This window comes from Arachis ipaensis, chromosome B04 (assembly GCF_000816755.2).
Source record: "Arachis ipaensis cultivar K30076 chromosome B04, Araip1.1, whole genome shotgun sequence".
Classification (NCBI taxonomy): Eukaryota; Viridiplantae; Streptophyta; class Magnoliopsida; order Fabales; family Fabaceae; genus Arachis; species Arachis ipaensis.
In genome coordinates this window covers 94,841,398-94,855,823 of record NC_029788.2, presented here as the reverse complement: position 1 = coordinate 94,855,823, position 14,426 = coordinate 94,841,398, and the positions used below count along the sequence as shown (strand labels likewise).

The 14,426-nt window shown below is 33.9% G+C and overlaps 1 pseudogene; it reads right to left on the bottom strand.

Annotated features, from left to right (window-relative positions):
- On the bottom strand, positions 826–2,940 carry LOC110271536 (annotated as a pseudogene).

The following is a 14,426-nucleotide window of genomic DNA, read 5'->3' as shown; positions in this document are numbered from 1 at the left end:
AGGAAGTGTTGCCGACGTCGCTGTCACATGCTGGAGCCTAATGTGCCACCGTCGCTGATGGACGTTGTCACCGCGGGAGCTATCGGTCACCACTGGGGAGGTTGGAAACACCGCCGCTGTTCTTGGTGATCACTGCCATTGGTGTCACCGTCACTACTGGTATGACCACTGCTCCAGCATTTTGCTGCCACCATCAAAGGTAAGTTTGGCATGGCTTTTAAATTTTATTAAGATTATTATGTGAGTTTAGGATTTTTTATTAAACCGTTTATGAAATTATTGATTAAATTAGTGTAATGAAGTTTGTGATTACGATTTGGCATAATTTTTTTTTACTGTTTTTCAGATTTTTTGTGACTTTAAGATTTTGTTAGATATTTTACTAAATTGTTAACTAAATTATGGTAATGGAGTTTGTGGTTAAGGTTTAGTTTGTGGTTTTCAGTTTTCTCAGAAGTTGTTGTGAGTATAGTATTTTGTTATATACTTTATTACCAAATTATTGATTAAAATAAGATATTGCACACTACAAGGAAACACCTCTATTGCCACGCTTTTTGAGCTACTACGATGCTTTTGAAAAGGTCACTAATCACATATGCAAGTGTGGTGGTTGCTCTATCGCTACGCTTTTGGTAATCTATCGCCACGCTTTTTGTTGTCACGTTTTTTACAGATTGCCATGCTTAAAAGCGTGGCTGCAGAGAGAGATATGGCCACGCTTTCAAAGCGTGGCAATAGAGAGAGATATGACTAAAAGCGTGGCAATAGCCTTATCAAATAAAAAAAATCCTTTTTTGACTTTACCTTCATCGCTGCACAATATAAAATTTCAGTCATTTTTTATTACCAAACCTATAAATATAGTATGCAATTTTTATCACAAGACAAATCAAATAGTAATTAGTGACATATATAATTTTTGCTATAAATGTTTTATACGTTAAAAAACGAATACTCAAATACAAAACAAATCTCGAGTTCAAAACTCTGATTTCTCGACAAGCTTCTCAACCTGCGCATAAAAGCAAGCCCATTATTTATCAATATTTCAGCAACGGTTACCATTAAGACAACTGTCTTCAGTACTAGAATATGGGAGAAAATGTTAAATTCCAAAACTAAAAACTAAAGAAAAATACAGAAACAATACAACTTAAATCCTAAGTTCTTTGCTGTTCCTCCTTCCTCTAGCCCTCTCAAACCTCCTTCCCTTAGATCGTACATAAGGCTTGGTATGGCTATGAGGAACACCAAGAGCAGGACCAAATTATTTCACAACGTTCTTGGAGTTCTTTAGGCCTCTAAAAAGAACCTACATTCATACAACAATATATAAACCAAATTAACCATCTAAAATCTGATCACTTCCACATTTCCAAACTCATCCTATCATAATGCATAGTACCATTATAATTCACAAACGAATCTGTACTTGGTTTCATGTGATTCATTCAATCAAACGGTATAAATATTGTTTAAACCAGTTCATCTCAAATATCTATTGATAAGTTTATATATCATAGTCATAGACATCATTTGAAACTAGTAAGTGGATTATATATCTAATCTACACATATCGTGTTCTGTCCGAGAGGTGTCCTAAGTGCAAGCTAATCAAATGTCAAGCATTCACCACCAGCCATCTCTATTCTAGCATGTGCAGTCTCTATAAACCTGGGTGCAATAACCTTCAATGCAGGAACTTCATACATTCTGCTATCATCGGTTACAATTCCCATTACTACGGCTTTACCTTCTTGCATCGAAAAAACAAAGAATTCCTATCTTACCACTGAGAAAGATAAGAGAGGGAAAAACAAACCTTTTCCTTGATGACAGAGAAAGCGGAGGCCAGTTAACCTTGTTCATGAACAAGCGATTCAGTGTCACGGCATTGAAATTGCTGCCGGTCCTCCTTACAAGGAAGCGGTAAAGCTGATCATTTCACACCAAATCAAAACCGTCCAAATGCATATTTTGATAAAGAATAAATAAATCTCTAAAACAGATTAAAATTTGCACAATTTATAGTTAAAGGAGTTCTCTTAGTATAATGAAAAGAATAATCAAAGGTTATTCAATATTAGCATGGTAAAGAATAGCAGCATCATTGGAAACCTTGCAAATTACAAGCACTAAAGTATTACTAAAAAGCATAAAATATAACGTTATTAATCAGAACTTGGTACATATTAGAGCATGTGTTTGTTTCATATCCTGATCTGCAATCCAGAAATTAATGACTAGTAATGAGCTAAAATGGACACCATAAATTATGCATAGCAAATATAAGAACTCCTTGGGTGCAGTGTAGCAAACATCCACATGATTAAATAATCTTTCCAAAGAAGAAAAAAAGTTAACTATATGATGAAAATTTATCTAAGCAAGGAACACAAGCAGGGATTTATGGTTTTTAATAATTTTTAAATGATTACAAGCTCTATTCAAATCAAACATATAGCAGTTCAAGTGAAATAGCCCACTTTCCCAAAAAATGCCCAAAAATTAGCAAAGTTTAAGTATAAATAAACAAAAGTCTTTACCTAAAAATACACAATTGTGAATTTTACAAGCCTTGTGTTGAACTAGAAGTCATAGAAGGCCTTCCCCTTCTGCACTTCCAAACACTCTTGCCAAATAACTAAAGAAAGTGATAGAGAGGTAGAAGAGCAAGAAGAAAAGACTATAGAAGAAGCATGGCGTGGTTATAAAACCAAGAAAATTATACACTAGTTATTAAGAGCTTACTCACATATATATAACATTATTGTAATAAAAGGAAAAAAAGAGTTACTCATTAGTGAGGAACAGAAACACATACATGGGACGAATATGAGAAATAATTAATAACTATACTGCAATCGGGGGCGTTTGAGCTTCAATCATGATCTCCTCCTTCATTTTCCTTATAAACTCTTCAAACTTTCTGTTCATTTCATCTGGTTTTCCAATTATTCTTCCTTTGTTGCATCCTCAAGTTCAACTTTAACCGCTTCTCCTTTGCTATTAATTCCTTTCCCTTCTCCTCCTTCTTTATGTTCTTTTCCTTGCTCAGTTTCTGCTAACAAAAGTTCATAATCTTGATTAGCTAATAACAATTCTAATGATGACACTTGTTCATAATAACATTCTCCTTGCACTAGTGGTGCATCATAGAGTGATTTGCTGGTAAGAAAATCAAGAATGGCATTGCAGAGGAGGAACATGTACTTCCTTTGAAGGGTGCGAGTCAGCATGGAAAAGAGGAATGTGGAGAAGTAAGCATTCAAAGACTGTGGCAGTATGGAAAACTCTGAAGAATACCAAACAAACAAAGCAAACAAAGAAACTAACACAACATATTTTAATTAAGCACTGACATATTTTAATTAAAATCAGAACAAATCAACAATAATCAAAACATGTTTTAATTATGATAAAAACAAATCAGAACCAAATAAGGATAACAAAGCAACAATAATTAGAACATGTTTCAATTAAAATCAGAATAAATAAAAAAACAAATAAGGAGAACAAAGCAACAATAATCAGAACATATTTTAATTAAATTCAGAACAAATCAGATCCAAACATGGAGAACAAATCAACATTATATGTAATTAAAATAAAAACAAATCAAAACCAAACAAAGAGAACAAATCAACAATAATCAGAAGTTTAGGACAACAAATCAACCTTATAAATTATAATAACAAGTTCTGATCAAATCTAGAATTATAAATTATAATAACAAAGCTTAGACCTCAATCCTAGTTTAGAAAAAAAAAAAGTTCAGAAGTATTACCAAAACCAACACCGAGAAGAAGAAGAGTGGCTGAGCATTGGCTTGTGACCTTCCTCACCAAAAAAGTATCAAAGCCAAGGAGAAAAAGATGAGCAGCGTCAAGAAGAAAGGAGTAGGGGAAGAATAGGAGGAGCAACGCCGAGGAGAAGAGGAGTGGGAGCAGTGTAGTGCCCTTCACACTTTGCGGTGCTGTTGGTGGCATCGTGACTAAGGTTCTTCAGCGAGCAGTACGGCGCAGAAAAGCTGTGCAGTGCGGAAGCAGAGCAGCCGGTTCTAAGAAGCAGTCCAACAGAAGCAGAGCAGCATCGGTTCTGAGGAAAAACATAGTAAGGCCAGTGACAGTGGCCAGTGGGTGTTTGAATGGTGGCTAGTGGTGCCTCTGCGTGCCCTAATATTGGAAGAGACAGAGAGTGAGCCAGAGAGGAGACTGTGTGTCGTGATGTGGTCTATATCATAAAATTATTCAAATTAGGGGTTTATAGTGGGACAAGCGATGGTGGGAGTGCCGATGGAAGCATTGTGAGTGCCGGCGATGTTCTTTGTTCTTCAGGAGTTATTAATGTTTCGCCGTCAATGCAGGGGTTGTGAATGACGGAGGCATTGTTGGGAGTGAGAAAGTCTCGTAGCGTGTTTAGGGTTATTTAGCTTCAGGAGTTATTGGGTTTGAGAGAGTCTCGCGTTTAGGGTTATTAGTTTTCTTTTAAAAAAAACCTTCTGGCCATGCTTTTAAAGTGTGCCAAAAGAGTGACAGGAAATGGCTACGCTTTAAAAATGCTACTATATTGAAACCATGTTGCCACGCTTTCAAAACATCCGTGGTAGAAAAAAAAGATGGCCGTATCTCTAATCAATTGCCACCCTCATGAAAACATGGCTATTGATCCTTTTTGCCATGCTTTTGAAGAGTGGCAAGAAAAAACGTGGCCAAACCTCTAATTAATCGCCACCCTCATAAAAGAATGGCCATTGACCCCTTTTGGCCACGCTTTAAAAGCATGGTAAGAAAAAAGCGTGGCCACAGGCCTATTTTCTTGTAGTGGAGTTTGTGATTAGGATTTCTTATGTTATTCGACTTTGTGTAGTTTGTTGAATTAATTAGTTTTACGTTGTGAGTTTAATAAGTTTTCTTTTTCATTAGAACGATGCTACCACAACAGGACGGCGATCTTGAAGAAGAAGATGGGGTCGACCTAGACGATGAAGAGGAAGACGAGTTTGATGATCAGGAAACTACCTCGGAAGAGGAGGATGGTGAACCAGAGGAAGAAGATGATGAATTTGAATAGGATTAATGTAAATATAGTTCTATGATATGTATAATTCTTTATCAAACATTGAGAAAAACGTATTGTAATTAACATTGTTTTAGATATATCAATTACCATATATCATTCCATACTTTTACGTTGTTTGTTTGATATTTCACTTCAGATTTAAAGTACTGTTTCAATTATGTTTGTCATTAGGTCACGCTTTAAATAGACAAAAAATAATTATTTTTTAAAAAATAAAAATTTACTTCCATCGGCTTTACCGTCAAAATTTACCGACGATAACAGCCAATGAATTTCTTTTAAAAAAATTCTCCAAAAAAAGTTCCATTGGAATTACCATAGAATTTAATCTGCCCATAAAATGGCACAAATATGTGCAACATGGTGCCAACGTTACCACAGATTAATCCGACGGTAACTTTCTAAAGACTTTGTCATCCTACCTCTATATTTTGTCGCTAATTCTGACAAAAATTAATGTCGGACTATCAAAAATCCGACAGTAAGCATTTTCCGGCAAGATTTATACCGCCCCATTTATTCCGTCGATAAACTTGGTACCGTCAGATTTATCTAGAAAATCTGCCGACAAATCCGACGGTATTCGGCGAATTTTTTGTAGTGTCTTAGTTGTAGTAGTTGAAATTGGAAGAGTTAATACCATTGAATCAAACGATCAATCAAATGAATATGTTAAAGACTTTCTTGTCTTCATTAACCCTTGACATAACTCAGAGATTGTGCACAAATTTCTCAATTCAGCATGAGTAGGAACATCAAGTTCATAATATTGAGCTTGTATTCTGATGTGAAATTTTTTCTAGTCATTGAAGTCATATGGATAAAACCGTTCTACTAATTCACATACTTTGTCGACATTGAAGAACTTATAATTATCTTTAGGATCTAAAGTTGAAATTAAAGTAAGCACCTCCACCATATTATCATTGAATCTTCTATTAAACTCTTACAATTGTGTGTCAATTATTGTAGCAAGAAATAAATTAACATGACAATGATGATCCACTGAAATCTGATAAACAATTTTATGAGTTCAACCTCTTCTAGGAATATTTAATGCATTCATATTAAGAACTTCGATTTCATGATTTTCACAAAAAATATAACTTCTTTTATGAAAGCCTCCCAACCTGATTCACTCATTCTTTGGATTAACGTCTTGGTAGTAGAAATCAGAGATAAAGCATTCAATATGTGTTGATTTTTTTGTTGCAAAGCTTGGAAAAGATCATAACTAACTTCTAAAATATTTCTCATCAAATGCAAAATAAAGACAAATTCAAAAGATGTAGTAGCATCATAAACAGCATTAGCATTACCGAGAGTGGAGAAATTACCTTCATCGGTGTATTTTTCAAGAACTTCACAAGTATCATCAAACATGCATAGCAAGCTACGTACGTACAGAATTTAAATGAGACCCCATCTAGTATCTTCAACTTTTTACAAAGTACCAATTTGATTAAGTCCACTACCTGTCACAATCTTATCATTGGCAATTGAGTTTGCAACATTATTTGCTTGAGCAACTCTTAATTGATCATGACATTTGGGAGAAACAGTCACAATATTAACAATTCACTACAACAAATAAGGATTTTCGCAACGGTTGAAAATCGTTGCCCTAGACTAAAAAACCGTTCTTAAAATTTTAGACAACGCTTTGACAATGGTTTTTAACCTGTGGTATATGTGCCGTTACCAATGCTAATAGACAATGGTTTTTTACCTAAAGCAACGACAACAAAAAAACCATTGCCCTTGTTACTGACATAGACAACGGTTTTGACAATAATTTTTAAAAAATGGTTTAGAATAGTAACTGGATAGGCAACCACTTTTCGCTATTGTAGCTTTGTTACTAATGAAAATAATGGTTTTTAAACCGTTGCCTTTGGTTGATAACTTTAAGAACGATTTATGAGCCGTTGTTTTTTGTGTTATTTTTTTTACAACAATTTTAATATCATTACTATTTTATAGTTACTTTTGACAATAATTTTTTATAATTATATATTTCTTTTATTTTCAATAATTTTTTCATATATTAGTATCATCAATGAACTAAAAATAATTTATTTAAATTATACCGGTCACAAGTAATGAAACAAACATAAAAATTTAAGCAAGCAAACTAAAAGTATATTCAAGAAAACCAAAAACTCGGCCCAGTACAAAAAGAAATTGTGATATGTCCAAAAAAATGAACCCGTTACAAAAAATTATAACATTGATTACCAACTTACTACTCAAAAGTAAAACATAATTAACCAAGTTGGGTTGGTCTAATGATTAGCTCCTTAGTCTTGTTTAAGCAAGTGTCGGAAGTTCGAATCTTACCTTATGCATACGGATATAGATACGGTAAATAATGCAACGCTCTTGGGAAACAGAACCCACCCAGTTTCTTTATCGCGCCACTGCTCTCCTCTTCTTCGATCGCGCGATTTCTTTTCTTTTTCACTCCTCACTTTCTTCTCTTCTCCGCACAGCACTTCACTTCACTCTGCTCTTCAATCACACCATTACTCCTTACTCCTCACTTTCTTCTCTTCTTCGTGCAGCGCTTCATTCTACTTTTCTTAGCGTCGTTTACTTTTCTCTTCTTAGTGAGTTATTTTGAATGCATTACTTTGATTTTTTTTTGTTTTTCTTAAGTTAAGGTTTTGATTCTATTTTTATTGGCCAGATTAAGAAAGTTGCTATTTGTTGAAGTAAAATCAGAATTCAAATTAGGAATTCAATGAAATCCACAAGTTTAAATGATGAGGTTTAATTCCTTATTTAATTTTGAGTATTTTTTATTTGTTACTTTTTTTTATTTGTTAATTATAAGGTTTTTAATTTTTCATCTTGAAAATGCTATCAGTAATCAAACATCTTTCAACTTGTTTTTAATAGTGAGAAGTCTGGTTTGGTTGAGAGTACTGATGGTGTTATTTTGATTTCAGTCTCAAGCCTCAAGAGGTTGGTATTGGAAACTATTGCCTTTGGATCTTTCCTTTTGGAGACAGAAGATTATATCGGTAATGTATATAAGCTTATGGATGATTAAGTAGGGTAATGCAAAGGTTGCAAATAAATTCCCCTTTTGTTGGGTGAATTCTACTTGTGTATGTATATAGTGAGATTTTTGTTGTTACCTTTTGAGTGTTTTGGTTTATGTTTATCTTTATATATCGTATAGAGATAATACACGTTTACTCTACATATTGTGTAATTTTTAATGCTTGAGCTTTTGAAGTTTATGTAAGTTGATAGAGATTTCAAATAAAGATAAAATTATTCGCTATATATACATTTGCTGTTGAATATTTTTCAAGCTCCTTATATGATATCTATGATAATATTCTTACATAAAACTTTTTTTTTGTAGACTTTATTTATAAAACCCGGTTAATTAATATATAATTAGCCCACAAATTAGAATTTATTCTAAAAAATTAAAAATATAATTTTTATCGTTTAATATGATAGAGAAAATTAAAACGAGAATTTTGACACTTATTTTAAAGAATTTGGCCTAAGATTGGGCTGAATGGACCGAACCGGGCGAACCTGGCCCATATTAGGCCTAAGGCCGAACCCATCTCAGCCCAAGACACTTAAAGAACACCCTCTCTCCTCTCTTAATCATCAAACATGCTGCAAGTGCAGCAAGAAAGGAAGATCACTCTTCCAAAGACATAAACCTAGCTTGATCTTTAAATCCTTGGGTAAGGTAAGAGATCTCAAACCCTAGTGAAATTTTTGAATTTAGGCATTTGGGTATTGAGTTGCTATGTTTGGATGTGATATTGTGGTTTAGGTAGTGTGTATGTGTATGTTGGGACTTGGTTGAGGTCTTGGAAAGCTTGGAATAAGCTTTTGGTGCTGAAAATCTTTTCTTGGAGGTGTCAAAGCCTTGAGAGCTTGTGAAAAAGTAAAATTGGAAGTGTTCCGGGTTGAGCGGGGAATCGGCCAAGGTACGGTTTCGGTTTTCTGTATCTAAAATATAATGTAATGTGAAAACTTAGGCTATTGACCCTGCTTTCAACAAATACGATTTTTTTTTTGTTTTTAAAACCGAATTTCAAAACTTCTAAGCCTCCTTTTCATCCTTTAAGTCCTAAATCTTAATATTATGCTTAGAAGTGAGAAGAAACTAGGGAATGTGGTAACTTGTGGATGAAGTAAGGAGAGAATTAGCGATGAATGATGAGTAATGATGATTGTATGAGTTGCTGAGTATGATGGTGGAATTGTCGTGTGTGTTGTGAGCCGGATGGCTGTGATAAACATTGAGTTATGACTGGGCATGTATATGTGTATGATTAATGATTAAATGATTATGATTGATTGAGGAAGCTTGAACATGTGGCGAGTATGCCGGGGTTGCCTATATGATTAATGAATGAATGTGGTAAATGAATTATGATGGAAAGTGTTGGATATTAGTATGCTTGTGTTTTCTCTCTAGTTGTAAGGGTAACAGGGCACCGATACTCTCTAATGGTGACAGGGCATAGATACCCTCTAATGGTGATAGGGCACGGATTTCCTCTAATGGTAATAAGGCGCAACAGAGAGACTGTACCTGGGTTAGCTACCGGACACGTCAGGTTGGCTTGATAATCGACAGATGAGACTCATCAGCCACTAGGACAAGCATGCATCATATGCATTTATATTTGTTTGGTGTGATTTGTTTGGAATGCCTAATTGACTGCATAAATACTTGCTACTTGTTGAACTGCTGTATCTACTTCCTATTCGTGATTTCCTTACTTGATATAATTGTGTTTGCAATATAAAATTACTGGTGGCGGTTGGGGGTGGGGGGGTTTGGAGGAGTTGGAAAGGGGAGTTTTAGTTAGACTGAAGATCTTTAGTTAGTTGCCTATTTTTATTTCTCATGGTTTAGTTGTGTTTATAAGCTTTAATTATAACTTGGGAGTTCTATGATTGCCTTCGGCTTTCCCAGGACATTATATGTTAGATATTTGGGCACTGTTACTATCCTGAGAACCTCTGGTTCTCACCCATGCAGATTTTGTGATTTTCAGATGCAAGACGTGAGGCTCCTCGCTGAGGCATGCTAGAGACTTCTGTTTTAGCGAAGATCCTTAGCTCTCGAGACTTTATTTTGGTTTTATGTACTTACTTAGATACTTATTATCTCCATTGTATATATCATATTTTGACTCATCTTAGAGGTTATTTTGGAGACTCAGGTTTTGTAACTCTGTATTTTGGGCTTTCTTTTGGGTTGTTCCTATATATCTATACATGTAGAACTATATGCTCGGACCGGTTACCTTAGCGAATTGAGTCCTGGGCTTTGCTAGCTGTTTCATGGCACTCTGTTGTACATATATCCGTGTTGGCTTACTTTATCTACTTCGTTTATATTATCGATCGGAGTGTTGCATTTTTTTAATTTAACGATTTTATTTTACCCCTTTTCCTTCAAAGGCTCCTAGTTATAAACATTTTTACGCTATTATATATACTAAATTTTATTTTTAGAGGTCGTAATACCTCTCCAACTCTATTTTATGACTTAAGCATAGGGCTCTGTGTGGTAGGGTGTTATATTATTTATAGAAAAGATTATTGGATTGTTTGTACATAACAAAAATTTAGCTGAAAGAGTCAACAAGTGTTCATGAAAGTTAGTTACAACTGGAATAAATTTATTTTGGAAGAACATGATTTTTATTTTTTGTGTAATAGATTTGTTACAAGTTGCAATGCAGCTCTTGCATTTTACCCTTGTTTAATTTTGATTTTACATATGACTAGTGTTTTTACACTCAATATTCCTTTCTTATGAAATTATTATTTTTATTATCTGAGATTCTAAATTATTATTAGTTCATTCATGGAAATAGCAAGCTCTTCATTTATGGTATAATTAGATTATAATCAAACATGCTATAATTATGTTTTAAAATTTGAGTATAATCAAACTCATTTAACATAATAATTAAACTTAGTATAATATGATAATTTTTAAGACTAATAACTTTAATATGTAAAGAATTCAACAACAAAGTCGTCACTAATATAAGAATCAAATTCAATATATAGTTATGCTCTTATCATAATCAACTGATATTACAATCTAAAATTTTTACAAAATTTAATGCTTTTAGCTAGATTTTAAAATACCAAGACAAAACTCCAGATCCCATGAAGCCAGAGCTCTCAAATGAAAGGCTATTTTCTAGCATAAACCTCATAGATTCTTGAAGGGCATTGATAATATTTGATGGCAGTGCGCCAATCACCAAGTTGCTATCAACTGAGACATGGTCCATAGTTGGATTATTCAAGGAGGATATTAGTGTAATCTTTTGCATAATTGAAAAGCATATTAGTTAGTTTCCTATCACATGACTTAAGAGCCTTTATACAGGCTGTGAATTGTGGCTTCACAAGGACAATATTTGTATTGACTTGTTGCGAGGAATCGACTATTTGAGGTATGGGCTTTTTCTTAAAAGTATTTTATTATCAAGAATTGTTACAAGTCGATATTGCCATGAAAAGTATATTTTTATGATTACGTGAATCTTATGTATTAAACTGAGTTCCTCTGAATGATTGAAATTATTTGCCTGGTTAATTTATTGATTATTTGAGAAGCTTGAGTATTCTGGTTTGTTGGTTGACTTTGTTGAAGTAGTTGTTTGATTTATCTGAAATAATTTTGAGAATTAGATATAATTTGAGATATTGGAATTGGTTTGGTTTGATTTATCAAAAATGATTTTGAGAATTTGGAAATGATTTGATATTGGAATTGGTCTGATTTTGGAAATGGTTGAGAAGAGTTTGAGAACTGGTTCGGTTGGGACTCGAGAAGGGTGGAAAAGTCTGAGTTTTAGAAGAGGTGCTGCCAAAGTTTTTATAAGAATTTAAGTGAAATTTAATAATGAGAATTTAACTATTTTGGGTTTTGATTAATAATGAAAAGAAGTTGACGTTGATTTATTCAATTGAAGCATTCTGTTTTGAAGAGTTTCGGGAGTTTTGGTTTTGGTTTTGAAAACGGGTTAGAAGTTTTGGCTAAAGGAAAATGAGTTTGGTTTGATTAATTTTATCAAAAGAGATATGTCTTAAGTACTCTTAAAGATTTTATAGTAATTAAAGTAATGGATTTGAGGATAAATACTTTTGGGGTGTTCAATTAAGATTTTCAATTTTTACATAGTATGGCTTTGAACCTTGTTGAAAAAGTTTTAGAGTTTAAAATGGTATTGAAATTGGTTTGGATATTTTAGTTTAAATGATTTGGTTTAAATAAAAAATGAGTTTTGTGATTTTGTTAATTCATGAATTTGGTTTATGATTTAACTTATTTAATTTTGAGATGGTGGTTGGAGACCATGAGGATACTTTAAATTGAGATTTTATATCTTGGAAAAGTTTTGTAAGTTTGTTTAAAAAAATGAGATTAGTAGTCGTTCCCCTAAAGTCTAATGGCCTTGCTGAGGGGTTTAGCTAATAAATGTTTTTCTTTTGTCTTTTGAACGAAGTTTGATCTTGAAATGGTTTGAAGTAGTTTGAAAATTTTCAATTAGGTGAGAATTGAGTTTTTAAAGAAGAATCGGTTTATTTTAAGTGAAATTGTTTTGAAGATTTTGGAAAATGTTACAAAGAGGTGGTATTGGATTTAAAGGAAAAAGAAATTTGAGATTTGAGCTCCCTGGATAGATGCATGGGTGTAGTTCGCCCCACTTGCTCTGGGTTGATATGATTTAAGACTCCCTGGGAAGATGAAGTGGTTCGCCCCACTTGCTCTGGGTTGAGATTTCAGACTTTGTTGACCCTCCGTCACAAGATATGGCTGGTCCAGATGATTCCTCCAAGGGAAGTGAATACCTCTTGGGGATGCACATACCGAGGGACTGTCCAAGGTTTGTTATCAGACATGTCGCGTTAGGCTGTATAATCGACAGATGAGCTCATTGGGCATAGGGAAGGCATGCATCATTTGCATCTATGTGACATTGTTTGGATGTTCATATTGTATTTGGTTTGCCTATGTGAATATTTCTGTTTAACTGATAATTGCCATACCTGCTATAATTTCTCTTGATTGTATTTGAACTTCATTACTTGTGATTGTGACTAGTTGGTTTGGACTATAGTGGTTTGAGTGATGATTTGATTTTGTGCTGGGCCGGAGGCCGTCATATGATTATGCTTTGGACCGGAGGCTATGATTTGATTTTGTGTTGGGCCGGATGCCGTGATTGGATGAATTAGTGGTAAGTTTAGTTAGTATTGTCCTTTTGGTATGTAGTGAAATCCTTTGGATATTATGTTTGATTGGCTTTTATAAATTTTAAAATATGAGTTTGGATTTTTTGGTAATTAACCGCTTGTTTTCAAAAAGATTCATAAGATGAACGATGATCATTGATTTTGAAATTCATTCTTCTTTTGTACGTATCCTAGTATGACAATTCTTAAACCCTCTACTGAGAACCTGCGAGGACGATGTTCTTACCTCCTACAGACTTTTCTTTTTCAGGATGGATGAGGAATCTTATAAGTTTTGCTGAGTTCTTAGCTGCACTATTTTTGTTTGGATATATTAGTTATATTTTTCCCTCACCTTTGTTATTGTTATGTTTCTATAAAGAGGGATATGAATTGTAATAATATGTATGTTTATAATATTTGTAATTAACTTGAATGAGAAGTCTCATATGTTTATGTGTGTGTGTGCGTGTGTACGTGTGTGCGTGTGTGCGTGTGTGCGTGTGTGTGCGTGTGTGTGTGCGTTTGTGTGTTTGATGCATGTTTGTAAAAAGTGAAAAAAGAACTTTCGATTTTTCGAAGAAAGCAGCGATACGATTTTTTTAGAGTTAAAGGCTCCTTATTAATAAGTATATTTAAAGTCGTCGTAATACTCTTAGCTATCAGAGTGGCGCTGCTGGATGCGTGACATTCTGGTAGTAACGGTGTTACATTATGGTATCAGAGCTGTCTTTCCTGTAGAGCCTGAGGAATGGATTGACTATGCTTTAATTGCATACTCTGAGCGTCTGTCATGTGGTAGGTCTTTAACAGAAGAATTAATGTCGGTTCAGAATTTCACAAAATAATTCCGTTGTAAGTATAGTCCAAACTAACAAATAACTCTCAATCAAAGTTTAATTTTGTTTGTCACAAATGCAAACAAATAAAAACCAAGAGTATTAGATCTTGGATCGTCTCTCAAAGAAATTGCAGTGAGATGCGCGTGTTATGGGTCATGAGATATTTTTAGGGTTTTGGATGATAACAAACAAGAAATTAAATTGCAAGAAAGCAAAATTAACAAATGCTAAAAAGGCTTCTTGGCT